At 38.9% G+C, this 27,127-nt stretch overlaps 1 protein-coding gene and 1 long non-coding RNA gene across 5 annotated transcripts in view; one reads left to right on the plus strand and one right to left on the minus strand.

Annotated features, from left to right (window-relative positions):
* TLL1 (tolloid like 1) overlaps window positions 1-27,127 on the plus strand; it is a 389,207-nt gene that overhangs the window by 346,442 nt on the left and 15,638 nt on the right. The window lies entirely within an intron of this gene.
* LOC132658027 (uncharacterized) lies at window positions 1,570-23,936 on the minus strand. Of its 4 annotated transcripts, none has more exons than XR_009596974.1 (4): window positions 20,373-23,935; window positions 15,437-16,332; window positions 10,168-15,318; window positions 1,570-5,356 (listed from the first exon to the last, which is right to left on the minus strand). It is a non-coding gene; the product is annotated as an uncharacterized LOC132658027 (long non-coding RNA). The 4 variants fall into 4 exon arrangements; XR_009596972.1 differs by having other exon boundaries at window positions 10,168-11,077; window positions 11,768-16,332; window positions 20,373-23,933; XR_009596973.1 differs by having other exon boundaries at window positions 1,570-5,497; window positions 10,168-16,332; window positions 20,373-23,936.

The raw sequence follows: 27,127 nt of genomic DNA on the forward strand, positions 1-27,127 counted from the left end.
GGAAGACTTTCTAATCTCTCCTTGCTATTCATTGGAACTCTGCATTCAGATGTGTATATCTTTTCTTTTGTTCTTTGCCTTTCACTTTTCTTATTTTCTCAGTTATTTGTAAGGCCTAACACCATACACAAATATAAACTCAAGTGGATTGAAGACCCAAATGTAAGACCAGAAATTATAAAACTTTTTTTATAGAGTATGTTTTATAGAAAACATAGAATACTTTTTGGTATAAACCACAGCAAGATACTCTATAAACCATTGCCTAGAAAAATGGAAATAAAAACAAAAGTGGGGTGGGAGGTGGGAGGGGGGTTCATGTTGGGAGCTCATGTACACCCGTGGCGGATTCATGTCAATGTATGCCAAAATCAATACAGTATTGTAAAGTAAAATAAAGCAAAAATTAAAAAAAAAAACAAATGGAATGTAATTAAACTTAAAAGCTTTTGCACTGTGAAGGAAACTATAAGCAAGGTGAGAAGACAGAATGAGAGAAAATAATAGCAAACAAAACAACTGACAGGGGATTAATCTCCAAAATTTACAAGTAGCTCATGTAGCTCAGTACCAGGAAAACAAACAACCCAGTAAAAGTGGGCAGAAGACATAGACATTTCTCCAAAGAAGATAATACAGATGGCTAAAAAACACTAGAAAAGATGCTTGGCATCACCCATTATAGAGAAATGCAAATCAAACTACAAAGAGGTGTCATCACATACCAGTCACAATGGCCATCATTAAGAAATATATAAACAATAACTGATAGAGAGGGTGTTGAGTAAATGAACTCTCTTGCACTGCTGGTGGGAATGCAAATTAATACAGCCACAATGGAAGACAGCATGAAGATTCCTTTAAAAACTAGGACTAAAATTACCACAAGACCAAGCAACCACACTATTGCATATGCCCTGAGGAAAACATAACTGCAAAAGACACATGTACCTTAATGTTCACCTCAGCATTATTTACAATTGCTTGGATATGGAAGCAACCTAGATGTTTGTCAACAGATGAATGGATCAAGCAGCTGTGGTATATATACAAAATAGTATATTACTCAGCCATAAATAGGATTGCATTTGATTCTGTTCTTACAGGGTGGATGAACCTAGAGCCTATTATACAGAGTAAAGTTAGTCATACAAGGAAAAACAAATATTGCATGTTAATGCATATATATGGAATCTAGAAAGATGGTACTGATGAATCTATCTGCAGGGCAGCAATGGAGATGCAGACATAGAAAACAGACTCGAAGATCAGGGGTGAAGAAGAGCGTGGAACAAACTGAGAGAGTAGCACTGTAACATATACATTACTGTATGAAAATTTGATAGCCAGTGGAAATTTGCTGTGTGACTCAGGGAGCTCAAATCCAGTGCTTTGTGTCAAGTTCAAAGGGTGGGAGCTGGGAGGGAGGTTCAAGAGGAATGGGACATATGTATACCTAAGGTTAATTTATGTTGATGTATCGTGACACAATATTGTAAAATCATTACCCTCCAATAAAAAAATAAATAAATAAAAAGTAAAGACTATAACAAAAGACAAAGAAAGGTATGCCCTAAAAATCAGGGATCAATTTAATCAGAAGACATAGCAATTGTAAATGTATATACACCCAACATAAGAACACCTAAATAAGTAACACAAGTATTAACAGATATACAGAGCAAAATTGGCAGTAGCAATAATAGGAAATTTTAAAAGACCATTTACATCAGTGGACAGATAATTAGACAGAAAATAAGGAAACACTGACCTTAAAATGACACATTAGATCAGATGGAATTAATAAATATACAAAGAACAACTTTACTAAAATCAGAATACACATTCTTTTGAAGTTCACATGGAACATTATCTAGAATAAACCATATGCTAGCCCACAAAATAAGTCTTAATAATTTGAAGTAGATTGAAATCTTAACAAAAATCTTTCCCAAATACAATACTTGACTAGAAATAAACCACTAGAGAAAAGCTGAAAGAAAAAAGGTGAAACACTGAAGGCTAAACAATATGCTACTAAACAACCAATAGATCAATAGAGAAATCAAAAGGGAAATAAAATTACATAGAAATGGATACGAATGACAATATTAGAAACCAAAGTCTATATCTCACATATGCACAAAAGGAACTAGAAAGAGAGCAAATAAAATACAAAATTAGTAGAGGAAAAAAATCATAAAAATCACAGAAGAAATAAATGAAATGGAGATGAAAAATAGTAAAGATCAATGAAAATAAAATCTCATTTTCTGAAAAGTTTAAAAAAAAAAGATAAATCTTTAGCCAGACTCATCAAGGAAGAAAGAGAGAGGGACCAAATAAAATCAGAAAATTTAAAAAAAAATTTAAAGATATTAAGTTACAGCCAACACAAACACACAAATTATCATAAGAGCAATACAATTATATGGCAAAAAACAGACAAACTAGAAGAAATTGATAAATCACTAGAAACTTATCATCTATCAAAACTGAATTAGGAAGAACTAGAAAATATGATTAGAACAATTATGAGTAATGAAATTGAACCAGTAATTTTAAAATCTCCCAATAAACAGAAGTCCAGGATTATACAGCTTTATAGATGAATTTGAACAATATTTACAGGAGAGGTAACAATCCCTTTCAAACTAGTCCAAAATATCAGTCAGGAGTTTTGCTGAAATAATTCTACAAGACCAACACTGACCTGATATCAAAACCAGACAAAAACATCACAAGAAAAGAAAAGTATAACTCAATATCTTTAAAGTACATAGATGCAAAAATCCTGAACACATATCAACGTCCAAACTGAATAAGGTATTAATACAGATTGGACACTAGAATTAAGTGGGATTTCTACCAGGACTGCCAGAATGGTTCAATATCCACAGACAAGTCAATGTGATACACCACATTAACAAAATGAAGAATGAAAACTATATGATCTACTCAAAAGAAGTAGAAAAGGCTTTAGAAAAACTCAACATCTATTAATGATAAAAATGTGGGCATAGAGAGAACATGTGTGTGCCTGTGTGCTAAGTTGCTTCAGCCACATGCAACTCTTTATGACCCTATAGAGTGTAGCCTGCCAGCCTCCTCTGTCCCTGGGATTCTCCAGGTAAGACTACTGGACTGGGTTGCCATGACCTCCAGGGGATCTTCCCAACCCAAGGATCAAGCTTGTGTCTTTTATCACTCCTGCATTGGCAGGTGGGTTCTCTACCACTGGCGCCATCTGGGAAGCCCAGAGAGAACATACCTCAACATAGTAAGGGCCATATGCGACAAAACCACAGCTTAATTCCTATTCAATCATGGGAATCTGAAAGCATTTTCTCTAAAATCAGGAACAAGACAAGGTTGCCTGCTCTCAATAGTTTAGTTCAGTATAGTATTGAAAGTCCTAACCACAGCAATGAGACACAAAAAGAAAGAAAGTAAAGCAATCCAAATGTAAAAGAAAGAAGTTAAACCATCACTTTTTAGAAATGGCAATATATATATATGTATATATAATCTTAAAGTGGCTTCAATAAAAAGTATTAGAACTCATGAATTCAGTAAAGTTGTAGGATACAAAATTAACATATAGAAATCTATATATACTGACAACAAACTATCAAAAGAGAAATTAAGAGAATAATGTTATTTACATTAGCATTACAAAGAATTCTAAAAATGCACTCCCCATTCCTATTCAAACTTAACTTTCAGCAAACTTGAAACTACTTTGTTCTAAACAAATTCAATACAGTTCAATACAAATATAATACAATTCAACTCAATACAAATATATATACAAATATACAGACATAGTTATAAAAATCTATGAACTATATTTGTTTATTTGTATTGAATTGCACTGAATGCAATGCGGGGCTGGGGGAGCTCAAAATGAAGGGAGACGAAGAATTGAAACAGTATCTGGAGGTAGAGAACTATGATTAGAAAAAAATCTTCATGATAAAGAGGTAGCAATCAATACAATTTTTGAGACCAAGTCTTATTAAATTAATTAAATGAACTCTCTATTAAGGTTTCACAGAGAGGCAGCCATGCATAAGTATACTATAAAATAAAATAGAGTTTGGATAAAAGCCACAATTGATATATTCAGTTCAGTTCAGTTCAGTCGCTTAGTCGTGTCCAACTCTGTGCGATCCCATGAATCGCAGCACGCCAGGCCTCCCTGTCCATCACCAACTCCCAGAGTTCACTCAGATTCATGTCCATCGAGTCAGTGATGCCATCCAGCCGTCTCATCCTCTGTCATCCCCTTCTCCTCCTGCCCCCAATCCCTCCCAGCATCAGAGTCTTTTCCAATGAGTCAACTCTTTGCATGAGGAGGCCAAAGTACTGGAGTTTGAGCTTTAGCATCATTCTTTCCAAAGAAATCCCAGGGCTGATCTCTTTCAGAATGGACTGGTTGGATCTCCTTGCAGTCCAAGGGACTCTCGAGAGTCTTCTCCAACACCACAGTTCAAAAGCATCAATTCTGCGGTGCTCAGCCTTCTTCGCAGTCCAACTCTCACAACCATACATGACTACTGGGAAAACCATAGCCTTGACTAGACGGACCTTAGTCGGCAAAGTAATGTCTCTGCTTTTGAATATGCTATCTAGGTTGGTCATAACTTTTCTTCCAAGCAGTAAGTGTCTTTTAATTTCATGGCTGCAATCACCATCTGCACTGATTTTGGAGCCCAGAAAAATAAAGTCTGACACTGTTTCCACTGTTTCACCATCTATTTTCCATGAAGTGATGGGACTGGATGCCATGATCTTTGTTTTCTGAATGTTGAGCTTTAAGCCAACTTTTTCACTCTCCTCTTTCACTTTCATCAAGAGGCTTTTTAGTTCCTCTTCACTTTCTGCCATAAGGGTGGTGCCATCTGCATATCTGAGGTGATTGATATTTCTCCCAGCAATCTTGATTCCAGCTTGTGCTTCTTCCAGCCCAGTGTTTCTCATGATGTACTCTGCATATAAGTTAAATAAGCAGGGTGACAATATACAGCCTTGACATAGTCCTTTTCCTATTTGGAACCAGTCTGTTGTTCAATGTCCAGTTCTAACTGTTGCTTCCTGACCTGCATACAGATTTCTCAAGAGGCAGGTCAGGTGGTCTGGTATTCCCATCTCTCTCAGAACTTTCCACAGTTTATTGTGATCCACACAGTCAAAGGCTTTGGCATAGTCAATAAAGCAGAAATAGATGTTTTTCTGGAACTCTCTTGCTTTTTCCATGATCCAGCGGATGTTGGCAATTTGATCTCTGATTCCTCTGCCTTTTCTAAAACCAAGTTGAACATCAGGAAGTTCACGGTTCACATATTGCTGAAGCCTGGGTTGGAGAATTTTGAGCATTACTTTACTAGCATGTGAGATGATATATTACCTCCTTTTTATAAGTACAGCAGTCCTGGGAGCTGCAGCAAGCTGGCACATGCCCTTGTGAAGGATGTCGCCATTACCACCATTATCCCTACCAATAAGGAACACAGCCCCAATTTCAGATTAAAGATTTACTGAGAATGGCCCTGCCCACCAAAGCAACTTCCCCCACAGCTACCCCTCCATCCCTCTCATCAGGAAGCTTCTACAAGCCTCATCCTCATCCCTCAGAGGGCAGACAGAATGAAAACCACAATCACAAAAAACTAAACAAACTGATCACATGGATTACAGCCTTGTCTAACTCAATGAAACCATGAGCCGTGCCATGTAGGGCCACCCAAGATGGATGGGTCATGGTGGAGAGTTCTGACAAAACATGGTCCAATGGACAAGGGAATGGCAAACCACTTCAGCATTCTTCCCTGAAGTGAAGTGAAGTGAAGTCACTCAGTTGTGTCCAACTTGCTGTGACCCCATGGACTGTAGCCTACCAGGCTCCTCCCTCCATGGGATTTTCCAGGCAAGAATACTGGAATGGGTTGCCATTTCCTTCTCCAGGAGATCTTCCTGACCCAGGGATTGAACCCAGGTTTCCCACACTGTAGGCAGATGCTTTACCATCTGAGATAGCAGGGAAGTCTTTCCTTGAGAACCCCATGAATAATATGAAAAGGCAAAAGGATGTGACACTATAAGATGAACTCCCCAGGCCAGTAGGCGCCCAATGTGCTGCTGGAGAAGAGTGAAGCAATAGCTCTGGAAGGAATGAAGAGGCTGACCCAAAGTGGAAACAATGCCCAGTAGTGGATGTGTCTGGTGGTGAAAGTAAAGTCCAGTGTTGTAAAGAACAATATTGCATAAGAACCTAGAATGTTAGGTCAATGAATCAAGGCAAACTGGAAGTGATCAAACAGGAGATGGCAAGAGTGAACATTGACATTTTAGGAATCAGTGAACGAAAATGAACTGGAATGAGCAAATTTAATTTAAATGACCATTATCTCTACTACTGTGGGCTAGAATTCATTAGAAGAAAAGGAGTAGTCATCATAGTCAACAAAAGTGTACAAAATGCAATACTTGGGTGCAATCTCAAAAATGACAGAATGATCTCTGTTCCTTTACAAGGCAAACCATTCAATATCTCAGTAATCCAAGTCGATGCCCCTAATGCTGAAGAAGCTGAAGTTGAATGGTTCTATGAGGACTTACAAGACCTTCTAGAACTAACACCAACAAAAGATGTCCTTTTCATTATAGGGAACGGGAATGCAAAAGTGGGAAATCAAGAGATACCTGCAGTAACAGGCAAGTTTGGCCTTGGAGAACAAAATGCAACAGAACAAAGTTAAAAGTATTTTGGCAAGAGAACCATAGCAAACACTCTCTACCAACAACAAAAGAGAAGATTCTAAACATGGACATCACCTGATAGTTAATACGGAAATCAGATTGATTATATGCTTTGGAGCCGAAGATGGAGAAGCTCTATACAGTCAGCCAAAAAAAAAGACTGGGAGCTGACTGTGGCTCAGATCATGAACTCCTTATTGCCAAATTCAGACTTAAATGGAAGAAAGTGGGGAAAACCACTAGGCCATTCATGTATGACCTATATCAAATCCCTTGTGATTATACAGTGGAAGTGACAAATAGACTCAAGATATTAGATCTGATAGAGAGAGTGTCTTTTTTAAATTTAAATCTATTTATTTTAGTTGGAGGCTAATTACTTTACAATATTGTATTGGTTTTGCCATACCTCAACATGAATCCACCACAGGTGTACACATGTTCCCCACCCTGAACTTTCCTCCCATCTCCCTCCCTGTACCATCCCTCTGGGTCAACCCAGTGCACCAGCCTCAAGCATCCTGTATCATGCATTGAACCTGGACTGGCGATTCATTTCATATATGATATTATACATGTTCCAATCCCATTCTCCCAAATCATCCCACCCTCTCCCTCTCCTGCAGAGTCCAGAAGACTGTTCTATATATCTGTGTCTCTTTTGCTGTCTTGCATACAGGGTTATCATTAACATCTTTCTAAATTCCATATATATGCATTAGTATACTGTATTGGTGTTTTTCTTTCTGGCTTACTTCACTCTGTATAATAGGCTCCAGTTTCATCCACCTCATTAGAACTGATTCAAATTTATTATTTTTAATGCCTGAGTAATACTCCAGTGTGTATATGTACCACAGCTTTCTTATTCATTCATCTGCTGATGGACATCTAGGTTGCTTCCATGTCCTGGCTATTATAAACAGTGCTGCGATGAACAATGGGGTACACTTGTCTCTTTCAATTCTGGTTTCCTCGGTGTGTATGCCCAGCAGTAGGATTGCTGGGTCATAAGGTCTATTTCCAGTTTTTTAAGGAATCTCCACACTGTTCTCCATAGTGGCTGTACTAGTTTGCATTCCCACCAACAGTGTAGGAGGGTTCCCTTTTCTCCACACCCTCTCCAGTATTTATTGCTTGTAGACTTTTGGATTGCAGGCATTCTGACTGGTGTGAAATGGTATCTCATTGTAGTTTTGATTTGCATTTGAGAGAGTGTCTTAAGAATGGAAGTTTGTAACATTTTATGGGAGGTGGAGATCAAAACCATCCCCAAGAAAAAGAAATTCAAAGGAAAAATGGTTGTGTGAGGAGATCTTACATATAGCTGAGGAAGGAGAAGGGAAAGGCAAAGGAGAAAAAGAAAGATATATTCATCTGAATGCGAAGTTCCAAAGAATAGCAGGGAGAGATGAGAAAGCCTCCCTAAGTGAACACTGCAAAGAAATAGAGGAAAACATAGAATGTGAAAGATTAGAGATCTCTACAAGGAAACTAGAGATACCAAGGGAATATTTCATGCAAAGATGGGTACTATAAAGGGCAGAAACAGTATGGACCTAACAGAAGCAAAAGATATTAAGAAGAGGTGGCAAGAATACACTGAAGAACTATACAAAAAAAAAAAAAAAATCTCAATGACCCAGGTAAACATGATAATGTGATCACTCACCTAGAGACAGACATTTTGAAATGTGTAATCAAGTGGGCCTCAGGAATCCCTACAAAACAAGGCTAGTGGAGGTGATGGAATTCCAACTGAGATGTTTCAAATCCTCAAATATGATGCTGTGAAAGTGCTGCACTCAATATGCCAGCAAATTTGGAAAATTCAGCAGTGGCCACAGGATAGGAAAAGGTAAGTTTTCATTCCAGTCCCAAAGAAGGATAATACCAAAGAATGTCCAAACTAATTCACAACTGTACTCACTTCACATGCTAGCAAAGTAAAGCTCAAAATCCTCCAAGCTAGGCTTCACCTGTATGTGAACTGAGAATGTCCAGATGTACAAGCTGGATTTAGAAAAGGCAGAGGAACTGGGGATCAAATTGCCAATATCTGTTGCTCATAGAAAAAGCAAGAGACTTCCAGAAAAATGTCTACTCTGTTTCATGGCTACACTAAAGCCTTTGACTCTGTGGATCACCACAAACTGTGGAAAATTCTTAAAGAGATGGGAATACTATATAATCTCACGTACCTCTTGAGAAACCTGTATGCAGGTCAAGAAGCAAAAGTTAGAACCAGACATGGAACAATAGGCTGGTTCCAAATTGAGACAGGAGTATGTCAAGGCTGTATATTGTCACCCTGCTTATTTAACAGAGTACATCATGCAAAATGCCAGGGTGGATGAAGCACAAGCTGGAATCAAAATTTCCAGGAGAAATTTCAATAACCTCAGGTATGCAGATGATACCACCTAATTGCAGAAAGTGAAGAAGCCTTTTGAGCCAATGAGCCTCTTGAGGAAAGTGATAGAAGAGAGTGAAAAAGTTGGCTTAAAACTCAACATTCAAAAAATGAAATTCATGCCATCTGGTCCCATCACTTCATGGCAAATAGATGGGGGGAAAATGGAAACAGTGACAGACTTTATTTGCTTGGGCTCCAAAATCATCACAGATGGTTGATTGCAGCCACAAAATTAAAAGACGTTTGCTCCTTGGAAGGAAAGCTATGACCAACATAGACAACATATTAAAAAAGTGAGACATTACTTTGCCAACAAAGAATTTTCTAGTCAAAACTATGGTTTTTCCAGTACTCATTTATGGATGTGAGAGTTGGACCATAAAGGAGGCTGAGGATCAAAGAATTCATGCATTTCAACTGTGTTGTTCGAAAAGACTCTTGGGGTTTCCTTGGAACATAAGGAGATCAAGCCAGTGAATCCTAGAGGAAATAAACCCTGACTATTTGTTGGAAAGACTGATGCCAAAGCTGAAGATCCAATACTTTGACAACCTGATGTGAAGAGCCGACTCACTGGAAAAGACCTTGATGCCAGGAAAGATTGAAGGCAGAAGGAGAAGGGGATGACAGAGGATAAAATAGTTGGATGGCATCACTAACTCAATGGACATGAGTTTGAGCAAGTTCTGGGAGATGGTGAAGGACAGGGAAGCCTGGCATGCTGCAGTCCATGGTGTAACAAAGAGTCGGACTTGACTGAGCAACTGTACAACAGCAGCAATAACTATACAGTCAAGCATGAATCGGGGTTTAGTTCAGGAAGTGAAAACTGTGCTGGAGATTTCAAGCAGAAAAAGAAGCAATTATGTACTTATGAGGAATGCAGGTATGGGCTCCTATCTGAGCTGCCAGTATTCTCTCTCTGAATATCACAAACTGACCTCAAGGGAACTGCTCTCTGTTCTGCAATACAGAGGGTAGGAACCTACCTGTTGAACTTTTGAGTGCAAGAGAACATGGCCTTTGCTGGTGGAGTATCAACAGCCACTAATACATCTTGAGACCCCTCTGAAACTGGAGACTAGACTGCAGAGAATCATCAAACAGTCATCACCAAGTCGTCAAGTTCAAAACAGTAGCAGAAAGAAAGCTTCTACCTAATTTCTCTTTAAAGTTCACTCAATTGTTTCTAAATAGCAAAGTAATTACCTTCAAAACCCAAGTTTGTATGGATCCTTAGTATATATAGCTTTAAACTTTATAGCCCTGGTCATTTAGTAATTTATGAAAAATATGGGAATAGATTCTGAACATCTGCTAGCACATCTAGTCTATGTGCAGCTGGTATCTGTATTGGTTTTCTATTGCTGTTTAATAAGGTAACATAAAATGAGATGGCTTAAACAACAAATATTTGTAATTTCATAGTTGATCAGAAATCAGCTGAGGTTATCTGGGTGCCTTTGCCTCAAAGTCTCTGACAAGACTTCAATAAGGTGTCAACTGGACCTGTGGCTTCATCTGAAAACTTGATTGGGGAAGAAGCCACTTTCATGTGGCTGTTGGCAGGATTCAGTTACTTGCCGGGGTTGGCCAAGGTTCTCCGTTGCTCAGCCTTAGCCACAAGTATCTGGATAGCATGTGGGCTGACTTCTTTTAGAGTGAGAAAGAGTGTAGAGAACACACTGAAGTGAAGTGAGCTCGCTCAGTCGTGTCCGACTCTGTGCGACCCCGTGGACTGTAGCCGGCCAGGCTCCTCCATCCATGGGATTCTCCAGGCAAGGATACTGGAGTGGGTTCCCATTTCCTTCTCCAGGGGATCTTACCAACCCAGGGATCGAATCTTGGTTCCTGACATGGCAGGCACATGCTTTATCCTCTGAGCCACCAGGGAAATCCCTGTGTAGAGAACACAATGAAGACATAAACTATAGACTTTTTATAATTTAATCCCAGAAGTGAAATTCCATCACTTTTGCTATATTTCTTTATTAAAATTTATTCACTAGATCCAGCTTACAGAGGAATGGATCACACAGGCATAAATAATTGAAAGAAAACTTAAATGCTCTTTACCAAAGCATCTTATGTCCTTGATTCACGGGATTGCATTCTTTACCTATTTTTCATGTCATATTTTATTTTGTTGTAAAGAGTAAAAAAAAATTAAATCACCATCTTATTTTTAATTTGCTGTTTTTATCATGTTAAACATTATTCAAAACACTAATGGTATAAATAGTATGTTTCCAAAAATGACTTTCTCATTTATGACAAGCTTTTCAATTCTGAGTCATTTTGCATTAAGAAATACAGGGAGAGGAACAAGATGGCAGAGTAGGAGGATGTGGAGCTCAACTATCTCTACAAATACATCAAAAATACATCTCTATATGGAACAATTCTCACAGAAAACCAACTGAAAACTGGCAAAAGATCTTTTATACAACCAAAGCTGCAGGAAAATCTCCACGTAACCAAGAACAACAACAAAGGTGGCATCACGATGGATCCAGCACCCCCCAGGAGGACTCTGTGAAGGAGGGAATATGCACAGGAGCAGGCCCTGGGATGGGGGAGGCCCCTCACCTTGTCGGACGTCTGGTGGGGCAGATAGAAGAACTAGATGGGCCTGGGCTCTGCTCACAGGGAGAGTGTGTGAGCCGCCTTCCTAGAAAATAAAATATAGAGAGACCAGCCCTGACAGCTGGCACCTCACCACACTTACCAGTGCAAAATCCTTGTTGGTACACACAGCAGCCAGGTGCTGAATCTCAGGGAATAACTCAGGCTAGCTCCATGGAGACACCTCAGAAGACTCAGGGTGTGGTATGGGCTGAATCTTAGAGCCATTGTCAACACGTACACCATGCGCATAGGTCCATTATCAGAGTTAATTGTCAGCATGTGCGTGACAGGGCATAAATCTGACATTGGAGCTCATAGTTACACTCACAGGGCAAGTTGATAAAGATCACAGTAGAATTTTTTGGGACACATATTAGGTGGCACCACTGAAATGCAAATCTTGGGTTGACAGCCCCTAAGGAGAAATACACAGTGATTCTCTTCCTAGTGGAAGTGCTCCATTCTGCCCATCCTACACTGAACCTTGGAGCTGAATCTGGGCAATCAGGTCCTGGAGAGCCCAGGAACAGAGGAAGCCCTGGTCCCAAGTGGCAGCACAACCACCTCAATTTCTGCAGCTACAAAGCCCCATCCCTGGCACTAACCTAGAACTAAAACTGGGATGAATGTAACAAAGACAAAGACATAAACTTGGGCTATTTCTGGGCAAAACTGCAAACTCCTGCATGGTAATATATAGGTTTGCTGTGACTGCACAGGTTTTACATACTTCAGTGAGCCTCGAGGGCAATGAAGCTTTATCAAACATGACTCAAGGCTTCTACTGAAAAACTGGAGAACAGGCCCCACCTCAAACAAAGCTGTGACAACCAAAGAATAAAGAGGAAGCCCTGCTCACCCAACATCCAGTGAAGGTTCTAGACACAATACCAATCGCACTGACTAACAAGGGGATAATGACCAGCACACTCTGAGGAAAAACAAGGCTGGCATTCATACCAAAAAGAGCCCTCTCACTAAAAACACTGGACTGATACAGTGAACACAGGGACAATCACACATCAAAACATCCATTCAGGGCCACAAGAGATAGCTGTTTCTCTTTCCCCTAAATTGATAGAGAGAGAAAGTAAGTTCAGCTCAGTTCAGTTCAGTTCAGTTGCTCAGTCGTGTCCGACTTTTTGCGACCCCATGAATTGCAGCACGCCAGGTCTCCCTGTCCATCACCAACTCCTGGAGTTCACTCAGATTCATGTCCATCGAGTCAGTGATGCGATCCAGCCATCTCATCTTTTGTGGTCCCCATCTCCTCCTGCCCTGAATCCCTCCCAGCATCAAAGTCTTTTCCAATGAGTCAACTCTTCGCATGAGGTGGCCAAAGTACTGGAGTTTCAGCTTCAGCATCATTCCTTCCAAAGACCACCCAGGGTTGATCTCCTACAGAATGGACTGGTTGGATCTCCTTGCAGTCCAAGGGACTCTCAAGAGTCTTCTCCAATACCACAGTTCAAAAGCATCAATTCTTCGGCGCTCAGCCTTCTTCACAGTCCAATTTTCACATCCATACATGACCACTGGAAAAACCATAGCCTTGACTAGACGGACCTTAGTCGGCAAAGTAATGTCTCTGCTTTTCAATATGCTATCTAGGTTGGTCATAACTTTTCTTCCAAGGAGTAAGCACCTTTTAATTTCATGGCTGCAGTCACCATCTGCAGTGATTATGGAGCCCCAAAAACAGTCTGATACTGTTTCCACTGTTTCCCCATCTATTTCCCATGAAGTGATGGGACCAGATGCCATGATCTTCATTTTCTGAATGTTGAGCTTTAAGCCAACATTTTCACTCTCCTCTTTCACTTTCATCAAGAGGCTTTTTAGTTCTTCTTCATTTTCTGTCATAAGGGTGGTGTCATCTGCATATCTGAGGTTATTGGTATTTCTCCCGGCAATCTTGATTCCAGCTTGTGTTTCTTCCAGTCCAGCGTTTCTCATGATGTACTCTGCATAGAAGTTATATAAGCAGGGTGACAAAGTACGTACAGCCTTGATGTACTCCATTTCTATTTGGGACCAGTCTGTTGTTCCATGTCCAGTTCTAACTGTTGCTTCCTGACCTGCATACAGATTTCTCAAGAGGCAGGTCAGGTGATCTGATATTCCCATCTCTCTCAGAATTTCCTACAGTTTATTGTGATCCACACAGTCAAAGGCTTTGGCATAGTCAATAAAGCAGAAATAGATGTTTTTTTCTGGAATTCTCTTGCTTTTTCCATGATCCAGAGGATGTTGGCAATTTGATCTCTGGTTCCTCTGCCTTTTTTAAAACCAGCTTGAACATCAGGAAGTTCATGGTTCACATATTGCTGAAGCCTGGCTTGGAGAATTTTGAGCATTACTTTACTAGCATGTGAGATGAGTGCAATTGCATGGTAGTTTGAGCATTCTTTGGCATTGCCTTTCTTGGGGATTGGAATGAAAACTGACCTTTTCCAGTCCTGTGGCCACTGCTGTTTTCCAAATTTGCTGGCATATTGAGTGCAGCACTTTCACAGCATCATCTTTCAGGATTTGAAAGAGCTCAACTAGAATTCCATCACCTCCACTAGCTTTGTTTGTAGTGATGCTTTCTAAGGCCCACATAACTTCGCATTCCAGGTTGTCTGGCTCTAGATGAGTGATCACACCATCGCAATTATCCGGGTCATGAAGATCTTTTTTGTACAGTTCTTCTGTGTATTCTTGCAACCTCTTCTTAATATCTTCTGCTTCTGTTAGTTCCATACCATTTCTGTCCTTTATCAAGCCCATCTTTGCATGAAATGTTCCCTTGGTGTCACTAATTTTCTTGAAGAGATCTCTAGTCTTTCCCATTGTGTTCTTTTCCTCAGTTTCTTTGCATTGATCACTGAAGAAGGCTTTCTTATCTCTTCTTGCTATTCTTTGGAACTCTGCATTCAGATGCTTATATCTTTCCTTTTCTCCTTTGCTTTTCACTTCTCTTCTTTTCACAGCTATTGTAAGGCCTCCCCAGACAGCCATTTTGCTTTTTTGCATTTCTTTTCCATGGGGATGGTCTTGATCCCTGTCTTCTGTACAATGTCACGAATCTCATTCCATAGTTCATCAGGCTATCTATCAGATCTAGGCCCTTAAATCTATTTCTCACTCCCACTGTATAATCATAAGGGATTTGATTTAGGTCATACCTGATTGGTCTAGCAGTTTTCCCTACTTTCTTCAATTTAAGTCTGAATTTGGTAATAAGGAGTTCATGATCTGAGCCACAGTCAGCTCCTGGTCTTATTTTTGTTGACTGTATAGTGCTTCTCCATGTTTGGCTGCAAAGAATATAATCAATCTGACTTCGGTGTTGACCATCTGGTGATGTCCATGTGTAAAGTCTTCTCTTGTGTTGTGGGGAGAGGGTGTTTGCTATTACCAGTACATTTTCTTGGCAAAACTCTATTAGTCTTTGCCCTGCTTCATTCCGCATTCCAGGGCCAAATTCCAAGGTGTTTCTTGACTTCCTACATTTGCATTCCAGTCCCCTATAATGAAAAGGACATCTTTTTTGAGTGTTAGTTCTAAAAGGTCTTGTAAGTCTTCATAAAACCATTCAACTTCAGCTTCTTCAGCATTACTAGTTGGGGCATAGACTTGGATTACCGTGATATTGAATGGTTTGCCTTGGAAATGAACCGAGATGATTCTGTCATTTTTGAGATTGCATCCAAGTACTGCATTTTGGACTCTTTTGTTCACCATGATGGCTACTCCATTTCTTCTGAGGGATTCCCACCTGCAGTAGTAGATATAATGGTCATCTGAGTTAAATTCACCCTTTCCAGTCCATTTTAGTTCGCTGATTCCTAGAATGTTGACATTCACTCTTGCCATCTCTTGTTTGACTACTTCCAATTTGCCTTGATTCATGGACCTGACATTCCATGTTTCTATGCAATATTGCTCTTTACAGCATCAGACCTTGCTTCTATCACCAGTCACATCTGCAACTGGGTATTGTTTTTGCTTTGGCTCCATCCCTTCATTCAGTCTGGAGTTATTTCTCCACTGATCTCCAGTAGCATATTGGGCACCTACTGACCTGGGGAGTTCCTCTTTCAGTATCCTATCATTTTACCTTTTCATACTGTTCATGGGGTTCTCAAGGCAAGAATACTGAAGTGGTTTACTATTCCCTTCTCCAGTGGACCACATTCTGTCAGACCTCTCCACCATGACCCTCCCATCTTGGGTTGCCCCGCAGGCATGTCTTAGTTTCATTGAGTTAGACAAGGCTGTGGTCCAAGTGTGATTATATTGACTAGTTTTCTGTGAATATGGTTTCAGTGTGTCTGCTCTCTGATGCCCTCTTGCAACACCTACCATCTTACTTGGGTTTCTCTTACCTTGGGCATGGGGTATCTCTTCACGGCTGCTCCAGCAAAGCTCAGCCGCTGCTCCTTACCTTGGATGAGGGGTAGATCCTCACCGCCCCCCTTCCTGACCTTCAACGTGGGATGGCTCCTCTAGGCCCTCCTGTGGCCGTGCAGCCACTGCTCCTTGGATGTGTAAATTAAAATGAAATGGTAGAGGAAATACTCTCAGTTAGGAGAACAAGAGAAAATCCTCTGAAATAACTAATAATGAAACAGACTTCCAGTTAACTAGGACATAATAAAAATGCTAAAGGGATTAATAAAAATTCTTAGTATAAGCATGTATAGCTGTAACATGTAACTAAAAACTATAGAGGAATCATTCAGAGTTAATTCTATTGCCATGATAAAAATCAACCGAACAGTAATGAATAATTGACTAAATAATGCAGGACAAATAAATGATCTGGAAATTAGAATAATGGGAATCACCAATAAGAACAATAGGAAGAAAGACAGATTTGTTTTTTTAAGTGAAAGCAACATACAGGATCTGTGGGATGGTATAAATGGTATAATAATAAACCTATGCATAATAGGGGTGAAAGAAGAAGAGAGAGAGTTCTGCTCAGTTGTATCTGAATCTGCGACCCCATGGACTACAGCATGCCAGGCTACCCTGTACATCACCAACTCCCAGAACTTGCTCAAACTCATATCCATTGAGTCAGTCGGTGATACCCTCCAACCATCTCATCCTCTGTCATCCCCATCTCCTCCTGCCTTCAATCTTTCCCAGCATCAGAGTCTTCTCCATTGAGTCAGTTCTTTGCATCAGGTGGCCAAAGTAATGGAGGTTAGCTTCAGCATCAGTCCTTCCAATGAATTTTCAGGACTGATTTCCTATAGGATGGACTTGTTTGATCTCCTTGCAGTCCAAGGGACTCTCAAGAGTCTTTTCCAACAACAGTTCAAAAGCATCAATTCTTCAGCGCTCAGCTTTCTTTATACTCCAATTCTCTCAACTGGAAAAACCATAGCTTTGACTAGATGGACCTATGTTGGCAAAGTAATGTCTTTGCTTTTTAATATGCTGTCTAGGTTGGTCAAACTTTTATTCCAAGGAGCAAGTGTGTTTTAATTTCATGGCTGCAGTCACCATCTGCAGTGATTCTGGAGCCCAAGAAAAGAAAGTCTCACACTATTTCCCTTGTTTCCCCATCTATTTGCCATGAAGTGATGGGACCAGATGCCATGACCTTAGTTTTTTTAATGTTGAACTTTTAAAAAAAATTATAAATTAATTTATTTTACCTGAAGGCTAATAACAATATTGTGGTGGTTTTCACCATACATTCACATTAATCAGCCATGGGTGTACATGTTTCCCCATCCTGAACCCCCCTCACACCTCCTTCCCCATCCCATCCCTCAGGGTCATCCCGGTGCACCAGCCCTGAGCACCCTGTCTCATGCATCAAACCTGGACTGGTGATCTATTTCACATATGATAATGTATATGTTTCAATGCTATTCTCTCAAATCATCCCACTGTCGCCATTTCCCACTGAGTTCAAAAGTCTGTTCTTTACATCTGTGTCTCCTTTGCTGTCCTGCATGTAGGATTGTCAGTACTGTCTTTTTAAATTCCTTGTATGTGCATTAATATACAGTATTGGTGTTTTTCTTTCTGACTTGCTTCACTCTGTATAATAGGCTCCAGTTTCATCCATCTCATTAAAACTGATTCAAATAGATTATTTTTAATAGCTGAGTAATATCCCATTGCATATATGTACCACAACTTTCTTATCCTTTCGTCTGCTGATGGACATCTAGGTTGCTTCCATGTCCTGGCTATTGTAAATAGTGCTGCAATGAACATAGGGAAACATGTGTCTCTTTCAATTCTGGTTTCCTCAGTGTGTATGCCCAGCAGTAGGATTGCTGGGCCATATGGCAGTTCTATTTCCAGTTTTTTAAGGAATCTCCACACTGTTCTCCATAGTGGCTGTACTAGTTTGTAGTCCCACCAACAGTGTAAGAGGATTCCCTTTTCTCCACACTCTATCCAGCATTTATTGTTTGTATACTTTTTGATAGCAGCCATTCTGACCAGCGTGAGATGCTAACTGATTGTGCTTTTGATTTGCATTTCTCTATTAACGAGTGATGTTGCGCATCTTTTCATGAGTTTATTGGACATCTGTATGTATTCTTTGGAGAAATGTCTGTTTAGTTCTTTGGCCCATTTTTTGATGGGGTTGTTTATTTTTCTGGAATTGAACTACAGGAGTTGTTTGCATATTATTGAGATTAACTCTTTGTCAGTTGCTTCATTTGCTATTATTTTCTCCCATTCTGAAGGCTGTCTTTTCACCTTGCTTATAGTTTCCTTCATTGTGCAAAAGCTTGTAAGTTTAATTAGGTCCCATTTGTTTATGTTTGCTCTTATTTCCATTACTCTGGGAGGTGGGTCATAGAGGATCCTGCTGTGATTTATGTCATAGTGTATTGCCTGTTTTCCTCTAGGAGTTTTATAGTTTCTGGTCTTACACTTAGATCTTAAATCCAATTTGAGTTTATCTTTGTGTATGGTGTTAGAAAGTGTTCTAGTTTTATTCTTTTATAAGTGGTTGATGAGTTTTCCAGCACCAGTTGTTAAAGAGATTGTCTTTTCTCCACTGTATATTCTTGCCTCCTTTGTCAAAGATAAGGTGTCTAGGTGCACAGATTTATCTCTGGGCTTTCTATTTTGTTCCATTGATCTATATTTCTGTCTTTGTGCCAGTACCATACTGTCTTAATGACTGTAGCTTTGTAGTATAGTCTGAAGTCAAGCAGGTTGATTCCTCCAGTTCCATTTTTCTTTCTCAAGATGTCTTTGGCTATTCGAGGGTTTTGTATTTCCATACAAAGTAAAGCCAACTCTTTCACTCTCCTCTTTCACTTTCACCAAGAGGCTCTTTAGATCTTTGCTTACTGTCATAAGGGTAGTGTCATCTGTATATCTGAGATTATTGATATTGATATCAATAGATAAGTGAGGAGGGGATTTTAAAAATGTATGAAGAAATCATGACTTAAAACTCAAACCTAAGGAAGGAAACAGATATCCATTATAGGAAGCACAGAGGCTCCCAAACAAGATGAACCAAAACACACCCACACCAAGATATAATTAAAATAACAAAAGTTAAAGAGCAAATTCTAAAGGCTGCAAGAGAAAAAAAAATAGCTACAAAGGAACCCCCATAAGGCTCTCAGTTAGTTGACTTCTCTGCAGAAAGTGTAAAGTCTAGAAAGAAGCAGAATATATATGAAGTTCTAGAGAAACAAAACCTGCAACCTAGTATGTTCTACTCAGTAAAATTATTATTTACAATAGAAAGAGAGATAAAGAATTTCTCAGACAAGCAAAAAATTTAAATATTGAAAGATATTCTCTTAATTAAAAAAAAAACAAGGAATCTATAGGCAAGAGAAAAATACAATAGGAAAGGCAAGCATATAAAAGGATTGAGTAAATAAGCTAAGCATACAGAAAACTTAAATAAGACAAGTATATAGATGAGTAAACACAAAAATTTGTAAAAAGTGATTATAACTACAATTAACAGTTAAAAGGATATGCATGAAGATGTACAATATGATATCAAAGCACAGAATATTGGGGAGGAGGAAAATGTAGATCTTTTAGAACGTATTTGAACTTATGTGGCTATCAGTCCAATGCAAATGGATATAGTTATGGGTAAACATACTTGAAACTCAGGGTAATCATAAATCAAAGACATAAAGTAGGTACATGAAAACAAAAATAAAGGAACTCAAGCATAATACAAAAGAAAACAGTCAAACTACAAAAGTAAAATCAACAAACAAGGTGAAATGAACAAATACGACATAGTCAAATGGAAAACATGTTGGAAGTGTAAACATGTACATATCTATCATTAATTTAAATGTCATTGGAGTAAGTGCGTCAGTCAGAAGACATAGACTGGCAGATTGGGTAGAAAAACAAGAACTTACAGTATTTTGTCTACAAAAGAAAACTTTATGGTGAAAGATGCTGACATATTGAAAGTGAGAGGAGATTAAAGCATATTTATTATAACTAGAACCAATAAAACAATGGTAGCAATACTTTTATCAGGCAAAAGAGATAATAAAGGCTGTAAAGAAAGATGAAGAAGGACCCTGTGCTGTACTCTACTTACTAGCTCAGTCTTGTCCGACTTTTATGACCCTGGGGACTGTAGCCCACCAGGATCCTCTGTCCATGGGGATTCTCCAGGCAAGAACACTGGAATGGGTTGCCATGCCCTTCTCCAGGGGATCTTCACAACACAGGGATCGAACCCAGGTCTCCTGCATTGCAAGCAGATTCTTTACTGACTGAGATACCAGGGAAGCCCAAAGAAGGCCCCTATATAGTGGTAAAAGAATGAATACAAGAAAATACTACAACTCATTGGTGTCCATGCACCCAATATAGGAGCACTTAAGGAGAAAAGGAAAGATACACAATCATCTGAATCCAGAGTTCCAAAGAATAACAAGGAGAGATAAGAAAGCCTTCCTAAGTGAACACTGCAAAGAAATAGAGGAAAACAATAGAATGGGAAAGACTAGTGATATCTTCAACAAAATTAGACATACTAAGGGAACATTTCATGCAAAGATGAGCACAGTAAAGGACAGAAATGGTATGGACCTAACAGAAGCAGAAGATATTAAGAAGAGGTGGCAAGATTATACAAAAGAACTATCCAAAAAAAGACCTTAATGACTCAGATAACCACAATGGTGTGATCTGTCACCTAGAGCCAGTCATCCTGGAATGTGAAATCAGGTGGGCTTTAGGAAGCATCACTACAAACAGTGGCAGCAGAGGTGATGGAATTCCACCTGAGCTATTTCAAATCCTAAATGATGATGCTGATAAAGTGCTGCACTCAATATGCCAGCAAATTTTGAAAACTCAGCAGTGGCCACAGGATAGGAAAAGGTAAGTTTTCATTCCAGTCCCAGGAAGAACAATGCCAAAGAATGTTCAAACTACTTCACAGTTGCATTTACTTCCCATGATAGCAAAGAAATGCTCAAAATCCTCCAAGCTAGGCTTCAACAGTACGTGAACCATGAACTTTCAGATGTACAAGCTGGATTTAGAAAAGGCAGAGGAAACAGAGATCAAATTGACGACATCAATTGGATCATAGAAAAAGCAAGAGAATTCCAGAAAAACATCTGCTTCTACTTCATTGACTACACTAACGCCTTTGACTGTGTGGATCACAACAAACTGTGGAAAATTCTTAAAGAGATGGGAATGCCAGACCACCTTATATTCCTCTTGTGAAACATGGGTGCAGGTCAAGAAGTAACAGTTAAAACCAGACAGGGAACAATGATATAGTTCAAAATTGGGAAAGGAGTATGTCGAGATTGTATATTGTCACCCTGCTTGTTTAACATTTATGCAGGCTACACCATGCATCATGCACAATGAAATGTCAGGCTGGATGAATCACAAACAGGAATCAAGACTGCCAAGAGAAATATCAATAACCTCAGTTATGCAGATGACACCACCCTATCAGCAGAAAGCAAAGAGGAACTAAAGAGCCTCTTGATGAAAGTGAGAGGAGAGTAAACAAGCTGGCTTAAAACTCAATATTCAAAAAAAGAAGATCATGGCATCCAGTCCCATCACTTCATGGCAAAACAGTGGGGAAACAGTGAAAACTGACAAATTTTATTTGCTTGGGCTCCAAAATCACTGCAGATGGTGACTGCAGCCATGAAATTAAAAGACATTTGCTCCTTGGAAGTAAAGCTATGGTAAGCTTACTCCTTGGAAGGAAAGTTATGACCAACTTAGACTGCATATTAAAAAGCAGAGACATTACTTTGCCAACAAAGTTCCATCTAGTCAAGGCTATGGTTTTTCCAGCGGTCATGTATGGATGTGAGAGTTGGACTATAAAGAAAGCTGAGCGCTAAAGAATTGATGCTTTTGAACTGTGGTGTTGGAGAAGACTCTTGAGAGTCCCTTGGACTGCAAGGAGATCCAACCAGGCCATCCTAAAGGAGACCAGTCCTGGGTGTTCATTGGAAGGACTGATGTTGAAGCTGAAACTCCAATACTTTAGTCACCTGATGCGAAGGGCTGATTCATTTGAAAAGACCCTGATGCTGGGAAAGATTGAGGGCAGGAGGAGAAGGGGACAACAGAGGATGACATGGTTGGGTGACATCACTGACTCGATGGACATGGGTTTCAGTGGACTCCGGGAGTTGGTGATGGACAGGGAGGCCTGGCATGCTGCAGTTCATGGGATTGCAAAGAGTTGGACACGACTGAGCAACTGAACTTAACTGAACTGAAACCAACCTAGACAGCATATTAAAAAGCAGAGACATCACTTTGCCAACAAAAGTCCATATAGTCAACATTATGGTTTTTCCAGGAGTCATGCATGGATGTGAGAGTTGGACCATAAAAATTGCTGAGCACCAAAGAATTGATGCTTTCTAACTGTGGTGCTGGAGAATATTTTTGAGAGTCCCTTGGACTGCAAGATCAAACCAATCAATCCTAAAGGAAATTAGTCCTGAATATTCATTGGAAGGACTGATGCTGAAGCTGAAGGTCCAATACTTTGGCCACCTGATGCAAAGAACTGACTCATTGTAAAAGATTCTGATGCTGGGAGGGATTGGGGGCAGGAAGAGAAGGGGACGACAGAGGACAAGAAGGTTAGATGGCATCACCACCTCAATGGACATGAGTTTGAGCAAGCTCCAGGAGATGGTAAAGGAAAGGGAAGCCTGGTGTGCTGCAATCCATGGAATCACAAAGAGTCAGAGACAAATGAGCAACTGAACAACAACAAAATAGATAAGTTCTAGCATACATAAAGGGAGAAATTGACAGTAAAATGTTAATAATAGGGGATTTTAACACTCCAGTTACATGAATGGACAGATGTTCCAGACAGAAAATCAATAAGACAATAGAAGTCTTAAATGACCTAAAAGACCCACTAAACTTAAAAGATATCCTCAGGACATTCTATCTAAAAGCAGCAGAATACACATTCCAAGTGCACTTGAAATGTTCAGTAGGATAGATCATATACTAGGGTTATAATCTGAAATATAATAGATCACATACTAGCATTACAGTCTGAAATAATCTAACTGAATCATACTTGAAACTGACAAATATTGTAAGTAAACTACACTTCAGTTAAAAAAATGAGCCACTTAGTCTGAAGTGTACATGAACTAATGGGTGTAATACTGAGCTCAATGAGGTGATTCTTTAAAAGTTCAAATGATATTCTTTAGCTGGTTCATTCACTCATTATCACCTACTTCTATCACCTTTGTTTCCTCATTTTAACAATGAGCTACAATTGAGAAACTAGTTTAAGCAGTGGCTGGAAGGATAACCAACCAACAGGTTCAAATATAGACAAAAAATCAGTGATTTAAGGAGATGGGACAGGGGAGGGGCAAGATAGAGATAGGGAATTATGAAGTGTGAACTTTTATGTATAAAATAAATAAGCTGCAAGGATATATCATACAGCTCAGGGAAAATCACCAGTATTTAATAAAAACTATACATGGAGTATAATCCTTAAAAATTGTGAATTACTTTGTTTTACACCTGAAGCATATATGATATTGTAAATTAAATATAGCTCAATTTAAACATTTCTCCAAAGAAGACATACGGATGGCTAACAAACACATGAAAAGATGCTCAACATCACTCATTATTAGAGAAATGCAAATCAAAACCACAATGAGGTACCACTTCACACCAGTCAGAATGGCTGCGATCCAAAAATCTGCAAGCAATAAATGCTGGCGAGGGTGTGGAAAAGGGAACCTCCTACACTGCTGGTGGGAATGCAAACTAGTACAGCCACGAGGAAACCAGAATTGAAAGTGTGCACTGTTTATAATAGCCAGGACATGGAAACAACCTAGATGTCCATCAGCAGATGAATGGATAAGCCAATAATTCATTTGAATCAGTTCTGATGAGATGGATGAAACTGGAGCCGATTATACAGAATTGTATGCAAGACAGGGAAAAGAGACACAGATGTGTATAACGGACTTTTGGACTCAGAGGAGAGGTGGGATGATTTGTGGGGATGACCCAGAAAGATGTTATGGGAGGAGGTGGAGAGAAAATCATGTTAACATATGGTCAAATGTATTTAGCTGAATTTCTCTTAGTGTCCTCTTTCTTTGTGTGTTTATACACGTATGTGTATGTGTAAATCGAGTACTTTGCAAACATCATAATGCTTTATCCCTAAATACTACTTTTATCTCCTTTGAACAAAAGGATTCTCGTATAATTATCATAACACAATTATATCATTCAGTATTTAATTTTGATACAGGTTCTTACTTTATACAATGTTCAAATTTTGAACTATCCCATGAAAATAGTGATTATGTCTAGGGAAACACCTATACCTATATCAATATCTGTCATCTACCTGTCTATCATCTATCTACATATGTTAAGTATCATAAATTATCCCAATTAAAACTTTTTAGCAGTTTTCTTCCTTGCTTAAGTATGAGTTAATGATCACTCGTTGGATTTTATGTAAATTCCTCATAATTTGCTTTTCCTTTAATATTTTATATCCAAAAAAGTTCAGTGTTGTCTCTAACTACTCACTAATTAGAATCTTTTTCTCATTTTTCTAAATTAAACTTTAAATTTATTTTCTTAGATATGCCTTCAGTTCAGTTCAGTTCAGTCGCTCAGTCGTGTCCGACTCTTTGAGACCCCATGAATCGCAGCACGCCAGGCCTCCTGTCCATCACCATCTCCCGGAGTTCACTCAGACTCACGTCCATCGAGTCAGTGATGCCATCCAGCCATCTCATCCTCGGTCGTCCCCTTCTCCTCCTGCCCCCAATCCCTCCCAGCATCAGAGTCTTTTCCAATGAGTCAACTCTTCGCATGAGGTGGCCAAAGTACTGGAGCTTCAGCTTTAGCATCATTCCTTCCAAAGAAGTCCCAGGGCTGATCTCCTTCAGAGTGGACTGGTTGGATCTCTTTGTAGTCCAAGGGACTCTCAAGAGTCTTCTCCAATACCACCGTTCAAAAGCATCAATTCTTCGGCGCTCAGCCTTCACAGTCCAACTAAAAAATATGTCATATTTCTCTATCACATAATTTTTATCCTGCATTTATTAAGCTTTTTCCATTTGCTAAGCACTAATTTAAGATATTTAAATGTATCAATTTCTTTAATTGTCAGAATAATCCTTCAAAGTAAATACTATCATACTATCCATTTTTACAAGTGGAAAAATGGTGTCACATTTAGAGTTACAAAGTACTAACCACTTTATTCATTCTAAATTTTCCACAATCTTTCAGATTATAATTTGGCTATTTTGCCACAGATATTAATTAAATGTATTAATTTCTTTTTTTCCTGAAGACTTACTTATGTTTAGGATTCACGGGTGCATTAATCTTATAGTTGCTGATATGTTAAAGTTTATTTAAGATGTTGTGTAAGCAATCTTGAGAAAAGTGTTACAGAAGTCAGAATGTATTTTTAAATTTTGTGTTTGAGAATAATAAATCAAGTGAAGTCCAATCATGAATAGTCAGGTAATTTTCTTTCAAACTGTGTGGTCACTTGGTATAAAAGAGAATGTCAGTAATATGATCCTTAATATTATCACTGTTACTCATTAACTATACTTAATTATTATAATTATAAAAATATATTTTAATAAAAGTAATTAATTAAAAGCCTATTTTATAACATATTTTAAAATATGTTGCCTTGATTCTTTCAGTTGGGATTATCTGTACTACTATCCCCACTTCCTAATAGTGTGCATTTTTAGTTAATTTAAATAAATATAAGGTGGACATATTTAGTTTGCATTGATAAATGAGTTACTATATTAGTGTGATGACATTTTAATGCCCTTGGGATTTCCTTGGGTTTCAGTCCTGGTATATTTTTATTTGCAACTATTTCTTAGCTTCTCATGCTCATATTAAGCTGATAACTTCAACATTTATGTAGCCAGTACAGACTGCTTTGTTATGTTCACAACATGAGTGTTAAACTGACAACCAGATATTTCAAAAACACTTTACACTCAAAGAGCACTTTGCAAACATCATAATGGTTTATTCCTAAATACTACTTTTCTATCCTTTGAACAAGAGCATTCTCCTATAATTATCATAACATAATTATATCATTCAGGATATTTAATATTGATACAGTGTTCTTACTTTATACAGTCAATGTTCAAATTTTGAACTATCAGGTCTAAACTGAAGTCAAAATGCGATGGTCTCTGTTTCATGAATGATATAATTTCTCCTCTAGTTGTATAAACCCTTAAACAGAGGTATAGTAAATATTTAGAAATCCTTCTACTTTTCATTTCACGTCCAGTTCAGTACAAAACCTTGTCAATATTATCTCCTAAATCTCCCTGTTTCTCTTTCTTTCTATTGCTACCAACCAGGCGCAAGTTCTTTGCATGTCTTCTCATTCCTTTTGTCATAGCTCACTATATGCCAATCACTTAAGCTCTTTACATATATTAACTTATTTAGCCCTTCTTATCCTATGAAACCAGTACTATGATTGAAAGTGAAAGTGAAAATGAAGTCGCTCAGTCCTGTCCAACTCTTTGCGACCCCATGGACTGTAGCCTATCACGCTCCTCCATCCATGGGATTCTTCAGGCAAGAGTACTGGAGTAGGTTGCCATTTCCTTCTCCAGGGGATCTTCCTGACCCAGGGATCGAACCCGAGTCTCCAGCATTGTAGGCAGACTCTTTACCGTCTGAGCCACCAGGAAGTCCTATGATTATTCTGATTTAATTTAGTGGTAATTTTACTTAAACACACAACCAGGAAGTGGAAGAGCTGGAATTTGAACC

This window comes from Ovis aries, chromosome 17 (genome assembly GCF_016772045.2).
Source record: "Ovis aries strain OAR_USU_Benz2616 breed Rambouillet chromosome 17, ARS-UI_Ramb_v3.0, whole genome shotgun sequence".
NCBI lineage: Eukaryota > Metazoa > Chordata > Mammalia > Artiodactyla > Bovidae > Ovis > Ovis aries.